Source organism: Natrix helvetica (assembly GCF_964273705.1).
Source record: "Natrix helvetica genome assembly, chromosome: 1".
NCBI classification, from domain to species: domain Eukaryota; kingdom Metazoa; phylum Chordata; class Lepidosauria; order Squamata; family Natricidae; genus Natrix; species Natrix helvetica.
Genome location: NC_138548.1, coordinates 189,298,760 through 189,311,038, shown reverse-complemented (window position 1 = coordinate 189,311,038; position 12,279 = coordinate 189,298,760). Strand labels below are relative to the sequence as shown.

General features: G+C 43.7%; 1 long non-coding RNA gene across 1 annotated transcript in view; it reads right to left on the bottom strand.

Annotated features, from left to right (window-relative positions):
* Positions 1-4,241, bottom strand: part of LOC309399414 — a 241,580-nt gene extending 237,339 nt beyond the window's left edge. Inside the window, exon 1 of the long non-coding RNA XR_014176515.1 lies at positions 3,014-4,241. This is a non-coding gene — a long non-coding RNA (uncharacterized lncRNA). The remainder of the gene's footprint in view (positions 1-3,013) is intronic.
* Between the last annotated feature and the right edge of the window lie 8,038 nt (positions 4,242-12,279).

Genomic DNA, 12,279 nt, shown 5'->3' with positions numbered 1-12,279 from the left:
AAGCCAGAGACTTTTATCATGGAATACTCAAGAAAAATGCAACCCCCCCACGTACATCTACACCAACACCAGTAGATTTGGATGTCTTAGAGCAGAGGATGTTTGAGAAAGAGACAGAAGAGCAAAGAATGCAGACACAAAAAGAGAAGGAGGGGCAGGGTGCTGTAGGTGGAGTCGACCCCTCTGGATCTCTGTTGTGTTCCTTCTTGGAAGAAGGACCTTCTAAGTCTCTCACTGAAATGCCGATATTTAAACCTGTCGAACAACGTATTACCAGATCCACGACTAGACAAATGTTAGAATCTCACAAGCGCGTCGACCCTCAAACACAATGTGCTAAGAAAGAAGCTAAGAAGCAAACCGGAGCCATGGGAGGAGCAGGGCCGAAGATTGGTCTTGTGGAGAGAGATCTTCAGCAAATGCTTTCAGCGCTCCAGACCAGATCTAAAGATGCTTAAGCTATTATCTTGGAACGTGAATGGAATGAACTCCCCACAAAAAAGGAAAAAAATATTTTATTATTTGAAGCAATTTAATAATGATGTTGTTTGCCTTCAAGAGACTCATATTAGGCTGCAAGACCAGAAGTACTTAGTGAATTCAAAACTGGGAACATTTTATGCTGCCTCTGATTTGGTAAAGAAAAATGGTGTGGTGATATATATAAATAAAAGATTTTCAACTAAAGTTATAGAGGCAGATGACGCTGGTAGATATATAGCAATTCAATTTGATACAGACTTCGGTTCCATTTTGGTGCTAGGAATATATGCTCCTAACCAATGCCAAGAAAGTTTTTATAAGATGCTCCATTTAAAAATTTTAGACTGGAACTTTAAGAGTATTCTAATAATGGGAGATTGGAATGGAGTGATTTCTCCAAAGATAGACAAGAGTACAAAGACGAAATTCACTACCAAATTACCAAAGGCTTTTTTTGATTTACAAGACGATTTGAAATTAAAAGATGTCTGGAGGACGCAACATCTAAATGAGATGGATTTTTCTTTCTATTCAGATAGACATAAATCCTTTTCAAGGATTGATTTCTTTTTGTTAACACCGGATCTACTTCCTAAAGCCAAGAAATCCAAGATTTTCGCCAGGTCACTTAGCGATCATAGTCCGGTGTGGTTACAAATTGAATTAGGGATGAGGCCAAGAAGGTCTTGGAGAGTAAATGAAAATTTATTTAGATATGAAAAAAATGTTGATGAACTTAAAAAACACATGAAGGAATTTTTCAGTTTTAATATGAAGAAGGGCACTCCCATTGAAATAGTTTGGGATGCAAGCAAAGCTTATATGCGTGGGGTCCTGATACATATGAACTTTAAACACAAACAAATTAGACAGAAAAGGAGAATGGAATTGGAAGATGAAATAAAACGTAAAGAACAGCTGCTTATAATAAACCCGAATGACCAGGCGCTCCAGATGGCGCTAAAGCTGTTGAAAGATCAATTTCAGATGCTTATAGCAGAACAAACAGCAACCAATTTGCAATTTGCTAAACATAACACCTTTGCCAACGCTAATAAACCTGGTAGATGGTTAGCATATACTTTGAGAAGGAATATGAATGACAGAATTATTGATAAAATTGAGTTTCGAGGGAAGATGGTATATCAACAAGAGTTGATTAAAAAATCATTTGTGGACTATTATACTAAGCTATATGTACAGGATAATATACAGAATAAGTTAATAGATGATTTTTTGGAAGGAAAAAGGGTTGCCAAAATTTCTGTGCTTCAAAAGGCAAATTTGGAACGTCTTATAACCGCTGATGAGATCACTTTAGTTATAAATCAACTTAAATTAGCTAAGGCTCCAGGGACTGATGGTTTGACTGCAATGTATTATAAAACTTTACAACTGGAAATGATTGAATATCTTACACAACTATTTTGTAATATACAACAAGGAGGTAAAATACCTCCCTCATGGAAAGCGGCTTTTATCTCATTGATACCTAAAGATAAAGAGGGCCCTAAGAAACCAGAGGATTACAGGCCGAAATCTCTTCTGAACACAGATTATAAAATATTTGCTAAAGTATTAGCCAACTGATTGATGCCGGTTATTCAAGAGATTATTCATCATGATCAAGCAGGATTTATTGAAGGCAGACATATGAAGGAGAATGTAAGGCAACTCATAGATTTAATTGACTATCTTGATAAGAATAAGCAGATCTCTGCAGTGCTGGTTTTCTTGGATGCAGAGAAGGCCTTCGATCGAGTGAATTGGAACTTTCTAACCAAGACTTTGGAAAAGATGGATATGGGACCACGATTGCGGCAGGCGATTGGAGCAATTTATCAGCAACAAAATGCACAACTTATTATTAATGGAAATTTGTCAACAATTTTCGAGATACAAAAAGGCACAAGACAAGGTTGCCCATTATCCCCATTGTTATTTATTTTAACTTTGGAAGTCTTGTTGAACGCAATTCGGGATTCAAAATCCTTAGATGGCATAGCTATCAGGCAAAAGGAATACAGAACTAGAGCATTCGCCGATGATCTGGTTGTTACCCTTTCACATCCTTTGAAATCAATAATCCAGATGAAAAATATCATAATAGAATTTGGCATGGTGTCTGGGTTTAGACTAAATCAAAACAAAACGAAAATGATGGTTAAAAACATGACAGAGACTCAAAGAAAGAGACTTGTAAGTTTAGCAGGTTTTGAAATAGTTTCTAAAGTTAAATATTTAGGAATACAAATTTCAGAATCAAACACAAAACTTTTCTCAAATAACTATGAAGTGTTGTGGCAAAAGATACAGAAAGATCTTGAAGCGTGGAAAAAGTTACAATTGTCTTTGCTTGGAAGGATCTCAGCAATTAAAATGAACATTCTACCTAGATTTATCTTTCTATTCCAGATGATTCCGGTGCTCAAGTCAGATAAAACCTTGTTAAATTGGCAAATAACATTAAATAAATTTGTTTGGAAGGAGAAAAAACCGAGAGTAAAGATGAAGATTATGCAAGATACACGTGAAAGAGGCGGCCTTAGACTCCCAAACCTTCGATTGTATTATGAAGCTGCGGTATTAACGCATGTAGCAGATTGGTTCGGGAAAACAAAAATGGAATTGCTCAATATAGAAGGCCATGATCTTGTTCTGGGATGGCATGCATATCTTTTTTATGAAGACAGGGTGGATAAAGTGTTCAACAACCATGTTCTCCGTAGTGCCTTGATGAGAATATGGAAGAAGCACCGGCCCAATTGGGATTATAAAATACCGCTTTGGTTGGATCTTGCAGACACCATGGGGATTATGAATATTAAGTCACTCGGGGGGTGTTTATATAAAGATGTGCTTATTGCTGATGGGGGCGAATGGAAGTTAAAAACTTTGGAACAGCTGTTGGAAGAAGGAATTACTTTAAATTGGTTACATTACATACAGCTTCAGAAGAGATGGGAAGAAGATCGCAGGGTCGGCTTTATGGATAAAGAAGTGGAACTGATTAAGCAGATAAAAGAGACTGGTCCAAAACAAGTTAAAAGAATATATAATGTACTGTTAGAAAGAGACTCAGAAAGTGAATTGGTTAAGGATTGTATGATTAAATGGGCTCAGAATTTTGGTGAAGTGGTTATGTTGGAAACGTGGGAAAAAATATGGGTTCAGAATGTTAAATTTACACAGTCACAGAATTTAAGGGAGAATTTTTATAAAATGTTTTACAGATGGTATTTAGATCCTAAAAAATTATCATGCATGTACCCAAATGTTCAACCAAAATGTTGGAGATGCGGGTGTCTAGATGCTACCTTTTTTCATGTATGGTGGACTTGTAACAAGGTTAAAGCTTTTTGGATAAAAATATGGTGGGTTATGCAGAATGTATTTAAGAAAAGAATACAATTCACTCCACAAATGTTTTTATTGGGTATAGTTAAGGATTTTACCAAAGGGGAAACAAAATTGGCCTTGTATATGGTTACAGCAGCTAGGTTGTTGATTGCGCAACATTGGAAAAAAGATTTTTTGCCGACAATTGATCAATGGATTCAGAAGGTGGCGGGGTTCGCTGAAATGGCAAAAATTTCAGCTTTCTTAAAAGCTCAGAAACAGGAGGATTACACACAGGAATGGGCAAAATGGATTGATTATATACAGAATAAATACCAGACTAGGAGTTATTACCTAGCCTTTAGGTAAGAATGTTTAGACCGATAGATGATCTGAGTAAATAGTATATGGGATGTTTGGAATTGTTAGAGTGGTATACAGCGGAAGTCAGGGGGGTGGGTTTGTGTGGGAGGTGGGGGAGGGTTAGGGTGGAGGGTGGGGCAATATATATGTATGAATAAATTAGAAGATGGGACTAATGAAACATTGTTAGGCTAGGAGAAATTTATATTAAGAGTTATAGATGTTAAATTAGCTTAGAAAATGATCAATGTGTTATTATTAATTTAAGAGTAATTTATATAGTTTTTGTTGGGAGGAGAGGGGTTATGAGTAATCTATTTTAAGATGGGGGGAGAGGAGGGGGTAAAGTGTTTGGTATAATATCTGAATGTGAATTTTTGCGGGGGGGTTGGGGGGGTATAGCATTTGTATGAGATTTATATTGTGTGGAGGGGGGGGTGAAAAGGGGGAAAATTTGTTTGTACAAAACTCTTTTAATAAAAAAAAAAAAGGATCAAAACCATAATCCAGGGCAGATGATTTGTGGCTGTCTACACGCAGGAGTTTCATAGCTTGGCATACAGACTAACCAAGTGGTCACAAGACATAATGATAGAGTGCTTTCAAGATGGGCTGAACAATGATATCTGCAACACCTGTATCTCCAGAAGTGCACCATGCACCCTCCATGGGTGTATGTCCTAGTAGATGAAGTTGAAATTGACTAGCTAAGTCTAGTGGTGGGTTTCAAATAATTCCATCACTGGTTTGCCAAAAATGTGAGTGTGTGTGCATATGTGTGCAGTTTCCATGCATGCGCAGGGCATGCACGGCTTCCACCACATGGCAAGGCTTGAGCGAGCAGTCTTTCAAGACCTGCTCCCCTCCATCTCTGCTCTCCAGGGCAGCAGCTGCTTTTCTCTGCACTGCTGGGAGAGCGCCTTGTGCAATTTAGCAGCTGTGAGCCTCCACTTTCTTCTAAGTCTCATCCAGAAAGCGGTGTGGCACAGAGAAGAAGCAGCCATGTCCCCAACCCAGCCAAGGCAAACGGCGAGCAGGCGGAGGCTCAGGGGCAAGGCCAGAGTGAAGGAATGTTATTTTCCCTGACCTGGCCTAGGTGAATGGCAAGCGGGTGGAGGCTCTGGGGCAAGGCTGGAGAATGGGAATAGTGTGTTCCCTGACCTGGCCAAGGCAAACGGCAAGTGGACGGAGGCTCTGGGGCAAGGCCAAAGTGGGAGAATGGCAAGGGTGGTGGGGTGGCGGTAGTTATACGGGATGGTCTAGAACCGAGAGAGTTCACTGTCCCTCAGATACCCGGTTGTTAGTCCCTAGGTGACTAGGTGAAATGGGGCCCAGGGAGGCAGTTGGGCCTGCTGATTGTATACTTGGCTCCTCGCTATACATCAGCGGCCCTGCCCGAGCTCCTCGAGCTGATCTCGGAGACGGCGGTTGAGATCCCCAGGCTTTTGGTTATGGGGGACTTCAACCTGCCGTCGACGGGAGCAGCATCTGAGGTGGCTCGGGAGTTCATGGCTTCCATGACAGCCATGGGCCTGACCCAATTAATTCAGGGCCCCACACACGAGGGCGGTCACACACTGGACCTTATTTTTGTATCTGAACAGTGGACAAGTGATCTGGGAATAGGGGATTTAGTTATTACTCCCCTGTCATGGTCAGATCACTCATGTCTCCGGCTCGACTTCCCTGGCGCTACCCTCCACCGCGAGGAGGCGGAGCCAGTCTGTCCAAGCTGGTACCGCCCCAAGCACCTGATGGATCCGGATAGGTTCCAGACGGAGTTTGGGCCACTACCTGTAGCTCTGACCCGCGCTCGGTCGGAGGACCTAGCGGCCGCCTGGAATAGGGCGGCGGCTGGGGCCTTGGACCGGGTTGCGCCTTTGCGACCTCTCCTGCGGCAGCGACCCACCCGAGCTCCTTGGTACACCGAGGAGCTGAGGGTGATGAAGCGCCATAGGAGACGTCTAGAGAGCAGGTGGAGATCCTCACGCTCCGAGTCTGATCGAACACAGGTAAGAGCCTATTTACGGACCTACCTTGTGGCATTGAGAGCGGCCAAACGTAGACATTGTGCCGCTCTTATTGCGTCCGCGGATAACCGCCCTGCTGCCCTGTTTAGGGTCTTGTCACAGGGGATGCGGGGGGGTACCCTTGCAGGGTAGAGCAGAGGAGTTTGGGGAATATCTGCAGGGCAAAGTCGCTCAGATCCGGAGCGGATGGGCCCCCTCCAGTGGACCGGACGAGCCGTCAACAGTGAGTCTTGTGAGACCATTCTGGGAGGAGTTTGACTCTGTTGCCCCCGAGGATTTGGACAGGTTGCGTGGACGGCTGCGACCCACCACATGTTCAATGGACCCATGTTCCTCCTGGCTGGTACTGGCATCCTGGGAGGTGACACGAGGCTGGCTTCTGGGCCTGGTAAACGCCTCATTGGGTGAGGGATCCTTACCAACTGCCTTGAAAGAGGCGGTGGTGAGGCCCTTACTCAAGAGGCCTTCACTGGACCCAATGGAGCTGGCTAATTATCGTCCAGTCTCCAACCTTCCCTTTTTAGCGAAGGTTGTTGAGAATGTGGTGGCACAGCAATTTCCACAACACCTTGACGAATCCGAATATCTAGACTCACGCCAGTCTGGCTTCCGACCCGGGCACAGCACAGAGACAGCCTTGGTCGTGCTGGTTGATGATCTCTGGAGGGCCAGAGATAGAGGCTGTTCCTCTATCCTGGTCCTATTAGAGCTCTCAGCGGCTTTTGATACCATCGACCATGGTATCCTATTGCGCCGGCTGGAGGGGATGGGAGTCGGAGGCACCGTTTTACGGTGGTTTGGCTCCTACCTCTCCGACCGGTCACAATGTGTGTTGACAGGGGGGCAGAGGTCGACCCTGAGGCCACTCACCTGTGGGGTGCCGCAGGGGTCGGTCCTCTCGCCCCTCCTGTTCAAGGCATATATGAAGCCACTGGGGGAGATCATCCGTGGTTTAGGGGTTGAATACCACCTGTACGCTGATGATACTCAGCTGTACATTTCAACCCTAAACCACCCCAGCGAGGCTGTCGAAGTGATGTCCCGGTGTTTGGAAGCCGTCGGGGTCTGGATGGGGGAAAACAGACTCAAACTCAACCCCTCCAAGACCGAGTGGCTGTGGCTACCGGCACCTCGGTTCAGCCAGCTGACTCCAACGCTGGCCATAGGGGGCGAGCAATTGCCCCCTGTGGAACGGGCGCGCAATTTGGGCATCCTCCTAGATGCCCGGCTGTCAATGGACGACCATGTGGCAGCCGTGGCAAAGGGGGGCGTTCCACCAGGTTTGCCTGGTGCGCCAATTGCGCCCCCTTCGGGACCGTGATGCCCTACGCACGGTCACTCATGCACTGGTGACGTCTCGCCTGGACTACTGTAACGCTCTCTACATGGGGCTTCCCTTGGGATGCGCCTGAAGACTACAGCTAGTCCAGAACGCAGCCGCGCGGGCAGTCATGGGGAGTACCAGGTACTCCCACGTAACACCGCTCCTGCGCGAGCTGCACTGGCTGCCTGTGGTTTTTCGGGTGCGTTTCAAGGTTTTGACCACCATCTTTAAAGCGCTCCATGGCACAGGGCCTAGCTACCTGCGGGATTGCATCCTCTCACACACATCCCTGCGGCCAATTCGCTCTCACAGGGAGGGGCTTCTCCTGGTGCCGTCCACTAGGCAATGCCAACGGGCGACACCAAGGAGTAGGGCCTTCTCTGTGATGGGCCCAACCCTCTGGAATGACCTCCCCCCCTACATTAGAACCACCACTGACTTCCGCTCCTTCCGACAGAAATTGAAGACACACCTGTTCCGACTGGCTGGCCTGGCATAATTATAACGTCTACCTCCTGGCATACATATTTCTTACTGGTTTTTTAGGGGGATTGTTCTTTTAAATTTAATTTTCTAGGATATTTGTTTGGGGTTTTAAACTTTTAAATTTTAAATTATTTACTTAGCAGTACAGTTCTGTATATCTTTTTATCCTCCTCTTATTTATTTATCTATCCACTTAATAATTTTAATTGTCTAAATTTTATAGTTATTCATGATGTATTTCTAATATGGACTGTACACCGCCCCGAGTCCCTTTCGGGAGAGGGGGCGGTCTATAAGCGCTAAGAATAAATAAATAAATAAATAAATGTTCTCTGACCCAGCCAAGGCGAATGGCGAGTGGTGCCCCTCATCTTTGGTGAGCAGAGTGGGAGCGAGGCATGGAGGCGAGGCACGGAGATTAACTGGGCCACATGGTAAAGGCAAGATATATAGGGCAGGGTGGGGCAGAGTGGGGCAGGGTGGGGCAGGGTGGGTGGGGCAAGCTGGTGGTGCGATTTGCCGATCCTCTGAACTGTGTAGAATCATTACTACCCATTTGGTAGAACCAGTCCAAACTGGCTGAATACCACCTCTGGTTAGGTCTCACAACTGCCCTAACCATGGTTGGCGAAGATCCCTCTCTATGGAAAAGAGAGAACCCTAAAACAAGGGAAACAAGACCAAAACACATGCTGCCACTCCATTTGACGCTTCAAATTTGTGAAAGAGGGACATCAAGCAGCCTACTGCCAAGCACAGCATCCAATACAAAAGCCACCCCCACGCTACTCCCCCCCCCACCAAAAATGCAGGAAAGCCTCCTGCATTTGGGTGACTCATTGGGTGAGTCACCCAATGATACTTGTAACAATCCCAATAGAACTGGTGGTTCCTTCCTTGGGGTATAGGGAAAACCTGATTGCCCTATTGAACTCGGGCTGCACTAGATGCTTGGTCAGTCCTGGCTTGGCGGAAAAACTGGGGTTGTGACTCAGAGAACTACAGGTGCCAGTGGCATTCTGCCAATTGGATGGCTCAGTGGTAGGGGGAACCCCCAGAAAAGTTCATTACAGAACCAATTGAAATGACAATAGAGCTGCATGAGGAAACCCTAAGATTCATTGTGGCACCAGACATGGAAACCAGGCATGTGTTGGGACTGGCATGGCTCCTAAAATGGAACCTTTATGTGAATTGGAGGAACTGTATTTTTACAATTAGGTGCAAACCACCTGAGAGAAAGACAAAAGGGGAAAGGGGAACCATCCACTCATGATCTCAAATCAATGGGCAGGAAAGTCAGAGGGGAGGCTGTAGCAGTGGTGTGAGAATAAGCCAAGGCCAAACCCCAAATCCCCAAAGAGTACCAGGACTTACAAGAGGTTTTCAGTGAAAAGGACTCTGATGTGCTCACCATCCCACTGAATACTCTATAGAAATACTACCAGTGGCCATGTTGCTCAAACCTAAATTATATTCCATGACCTTGAGTGAGCTCAAAGAGCTCTGGACTTTTATAGACAAAGACAAAAACTTGAAACCAGGGGTTTATCCAGCCAGTCAAGTCACAGATGGTTGCCCCAATCCTGTTCCAGGAGAAGGACAAGTTCCTCCATCTATGAGTTGATTACTGCAGATTAAATGTGATCTGTGTTGAGAATGTTTATCCTTACCCACTTGGCAAAAGGGAAAAGCTTTACAAAATTAGACCTACAGAAATAATACTACACACGGCAGATTAAAGAGGAGAATGAATAGGAAAATATGTTCAATTGCTCTCTGGGATTTTTTTCAATTTCATATACTTTCCTTTGGATTGTAGGTGCCCTGATTAATGAGGTACTGTATGATCACCTGTATAAAGGGCTTTTAGATTACCTAGATGACACTCTTATCTATACTGATACTATGGCTGAGCACACAAAATTAGTTAAAATGGTGCTAAAGAAACTTTATGCCACCCAGCTATAAGCCTAACATTCCAAATGTGAATTCCACAAATGTAAAATTGACTATTTGGACTACCACACCTCTCATGAGGGAGCAGAAATGGAACCCCAAAATATGCAGGCCATATTGAAGTGGGTCCCTCCATGTACTCAAAAGCAACCCCAAAGCTTCCTAGGTTTTGCAAGTTTTTACCACCAATTCATCCCATTGCTTGCTCAGATAGATCTGTCCATCACCAACTTATTGAAGACCAAAGGCAAGGGGAAATACAAACCAGTCAACACTTAAGTGGACAATGGAATGCCAAGTGGCATTTGAAAAACTCAAACACTTGTTTACCGTCAAGCCTGAGCTGAAGCACCCAGACTTAAACATCCCATTTGTCATCCAGGTGGATGCTAGTGACATGGCAGTGGGTGCTATATTGAAAAATGGTCACTGGGTTCTGCAGTCATGTGCTTACACCTCCAAAGAACTATCCAAGACAGAGTGGAGATGGGCTGTCTGGGAAAAGGAAGCATATGCTGGGGACTTCTAACCTGGAGGCACTTCCTAGAAGGGAGTAAAACTCCCTTGAAGGTATGAACAGAGCACAAAAACCTGGAAGTCTTGAAAACTCCCAGAAGACTTTCCCCTACACAGGTCTGTTGGGCACAATACTTCAACTGCTTCAACTTCACACTATGAAATCTCCCAGGGAGAAGAACTTTTTAACCCTTTTGCAGTTACCCCAATATAATAGCTCTAAAGTTGAGGTTATTAGACTGGTAATCTCGTCCCAGTCCAAGCCTGTCCGTATCTGTGCGATTTTATCCTGCAGAAACTGAACAAATTCTTCGCAGCCCTAGGCGATTATGGATGAAACATGTAACTGTGATACCCTTTGTCATCAGGGCACTTGGTACCATGTCCAAGAAAATTTTGTAACATACATCAACAAATTGCAGTTTCCTGCAATAACACCAACAGAACTGCAAAAAACTGTGCTACTCGGAACGTCATATATTTTAAGAAGATACTTGGGTGACACCTAAGACATTGGCAGCAAACCATATCAACCATTAGCACCAGTAAATGGTATTTGTGATACATTTTTGAATGTTCAGTTGACTGAGTTTCATGTTTAATGAATAAAGTTAATAATAATGATGATAATAATAATAATAATAATAATAATAATAATAATAATAATAATAATAATAATAATCAACAACAACAACAACAACAACTCCGCCATTGCTGGTCCCAAGCCTGGATGAGAAAGGAGGAGGGTTGGGGTTAGGTTGGCAACCTGGCCCCATAAAAACTCGCCAACCCATACAATATCATGAAAGAAACGACTAAAAATTCTATATCGCATCAGTCGTCGCGCGGGTTAACAAGGGCTGCGGCGGATATTGATGTCCCTGGGCATCCGTCGACAAGTGGGCTACAAGTGAACTAACCAACAAAACAACAAAAATATAGTGCAGATGAAAATCGTGCCATAATGGCTTGTTATTACAAAGCCAAAAAAAAGAGGCTACTTAAAGCAAATGTATGATTTATGGAAACAACAATATCCAGATTTAAATGTTCGTGAACAACGACTAGCAGATCAAAGGCGATTTATTATACGGAATAAAGTGTTTAGCGAAGTTGAACTTGAGGAAATTCAGGCAAATTGCAAAACAAAAAAACAACAACATCACAATAGGAATTAACTGATACTCAAGACACAACTAAAGAAATCGTAGTAGAACTCCCAGAGGAAGCTGTCGGAGAGGAAATAACAACACTACCACCAGAACCAGTTACCATTGAACCAACTGTTGAACCAAATCAAAAACAAAAGGAACTGAAGGACAAGATCATGGAACATTTTCTGGCTAGTGAGGAAAGGCAACATTTACCATCATTAAAAACTGTCTCTAAGAAAATTTTGGGTCCTATCATGAAAATGGTTAATGCAGTGCTTTCAACAATTGAATTGGGATCCATCTTGGAAACAAATCAGTTAATGTACAGTGCAGCTGTAATAATCACTAATGAACTAGGCATTAAAATCAAAGCACCTAAGCACACAATGGAAAAAGCATCAAAGTCAAAGTGGAAAATCTAATTAGAACAAAAAGTCAAAAAATTAAGGGCAGATGCTAGCAACTTAAAGAACATGCATGAGCAACAGCTTAAAAACTGAAAAATCATAGATCAGCTAATCAGAAGATATAGATTGGATACAAGAAACATCAATGAAGCTGTAGAGATTGTAAAACAGCAGATAACAGCAACAGCTAGAAAAATTGAGAGATATGAGGCACAAAT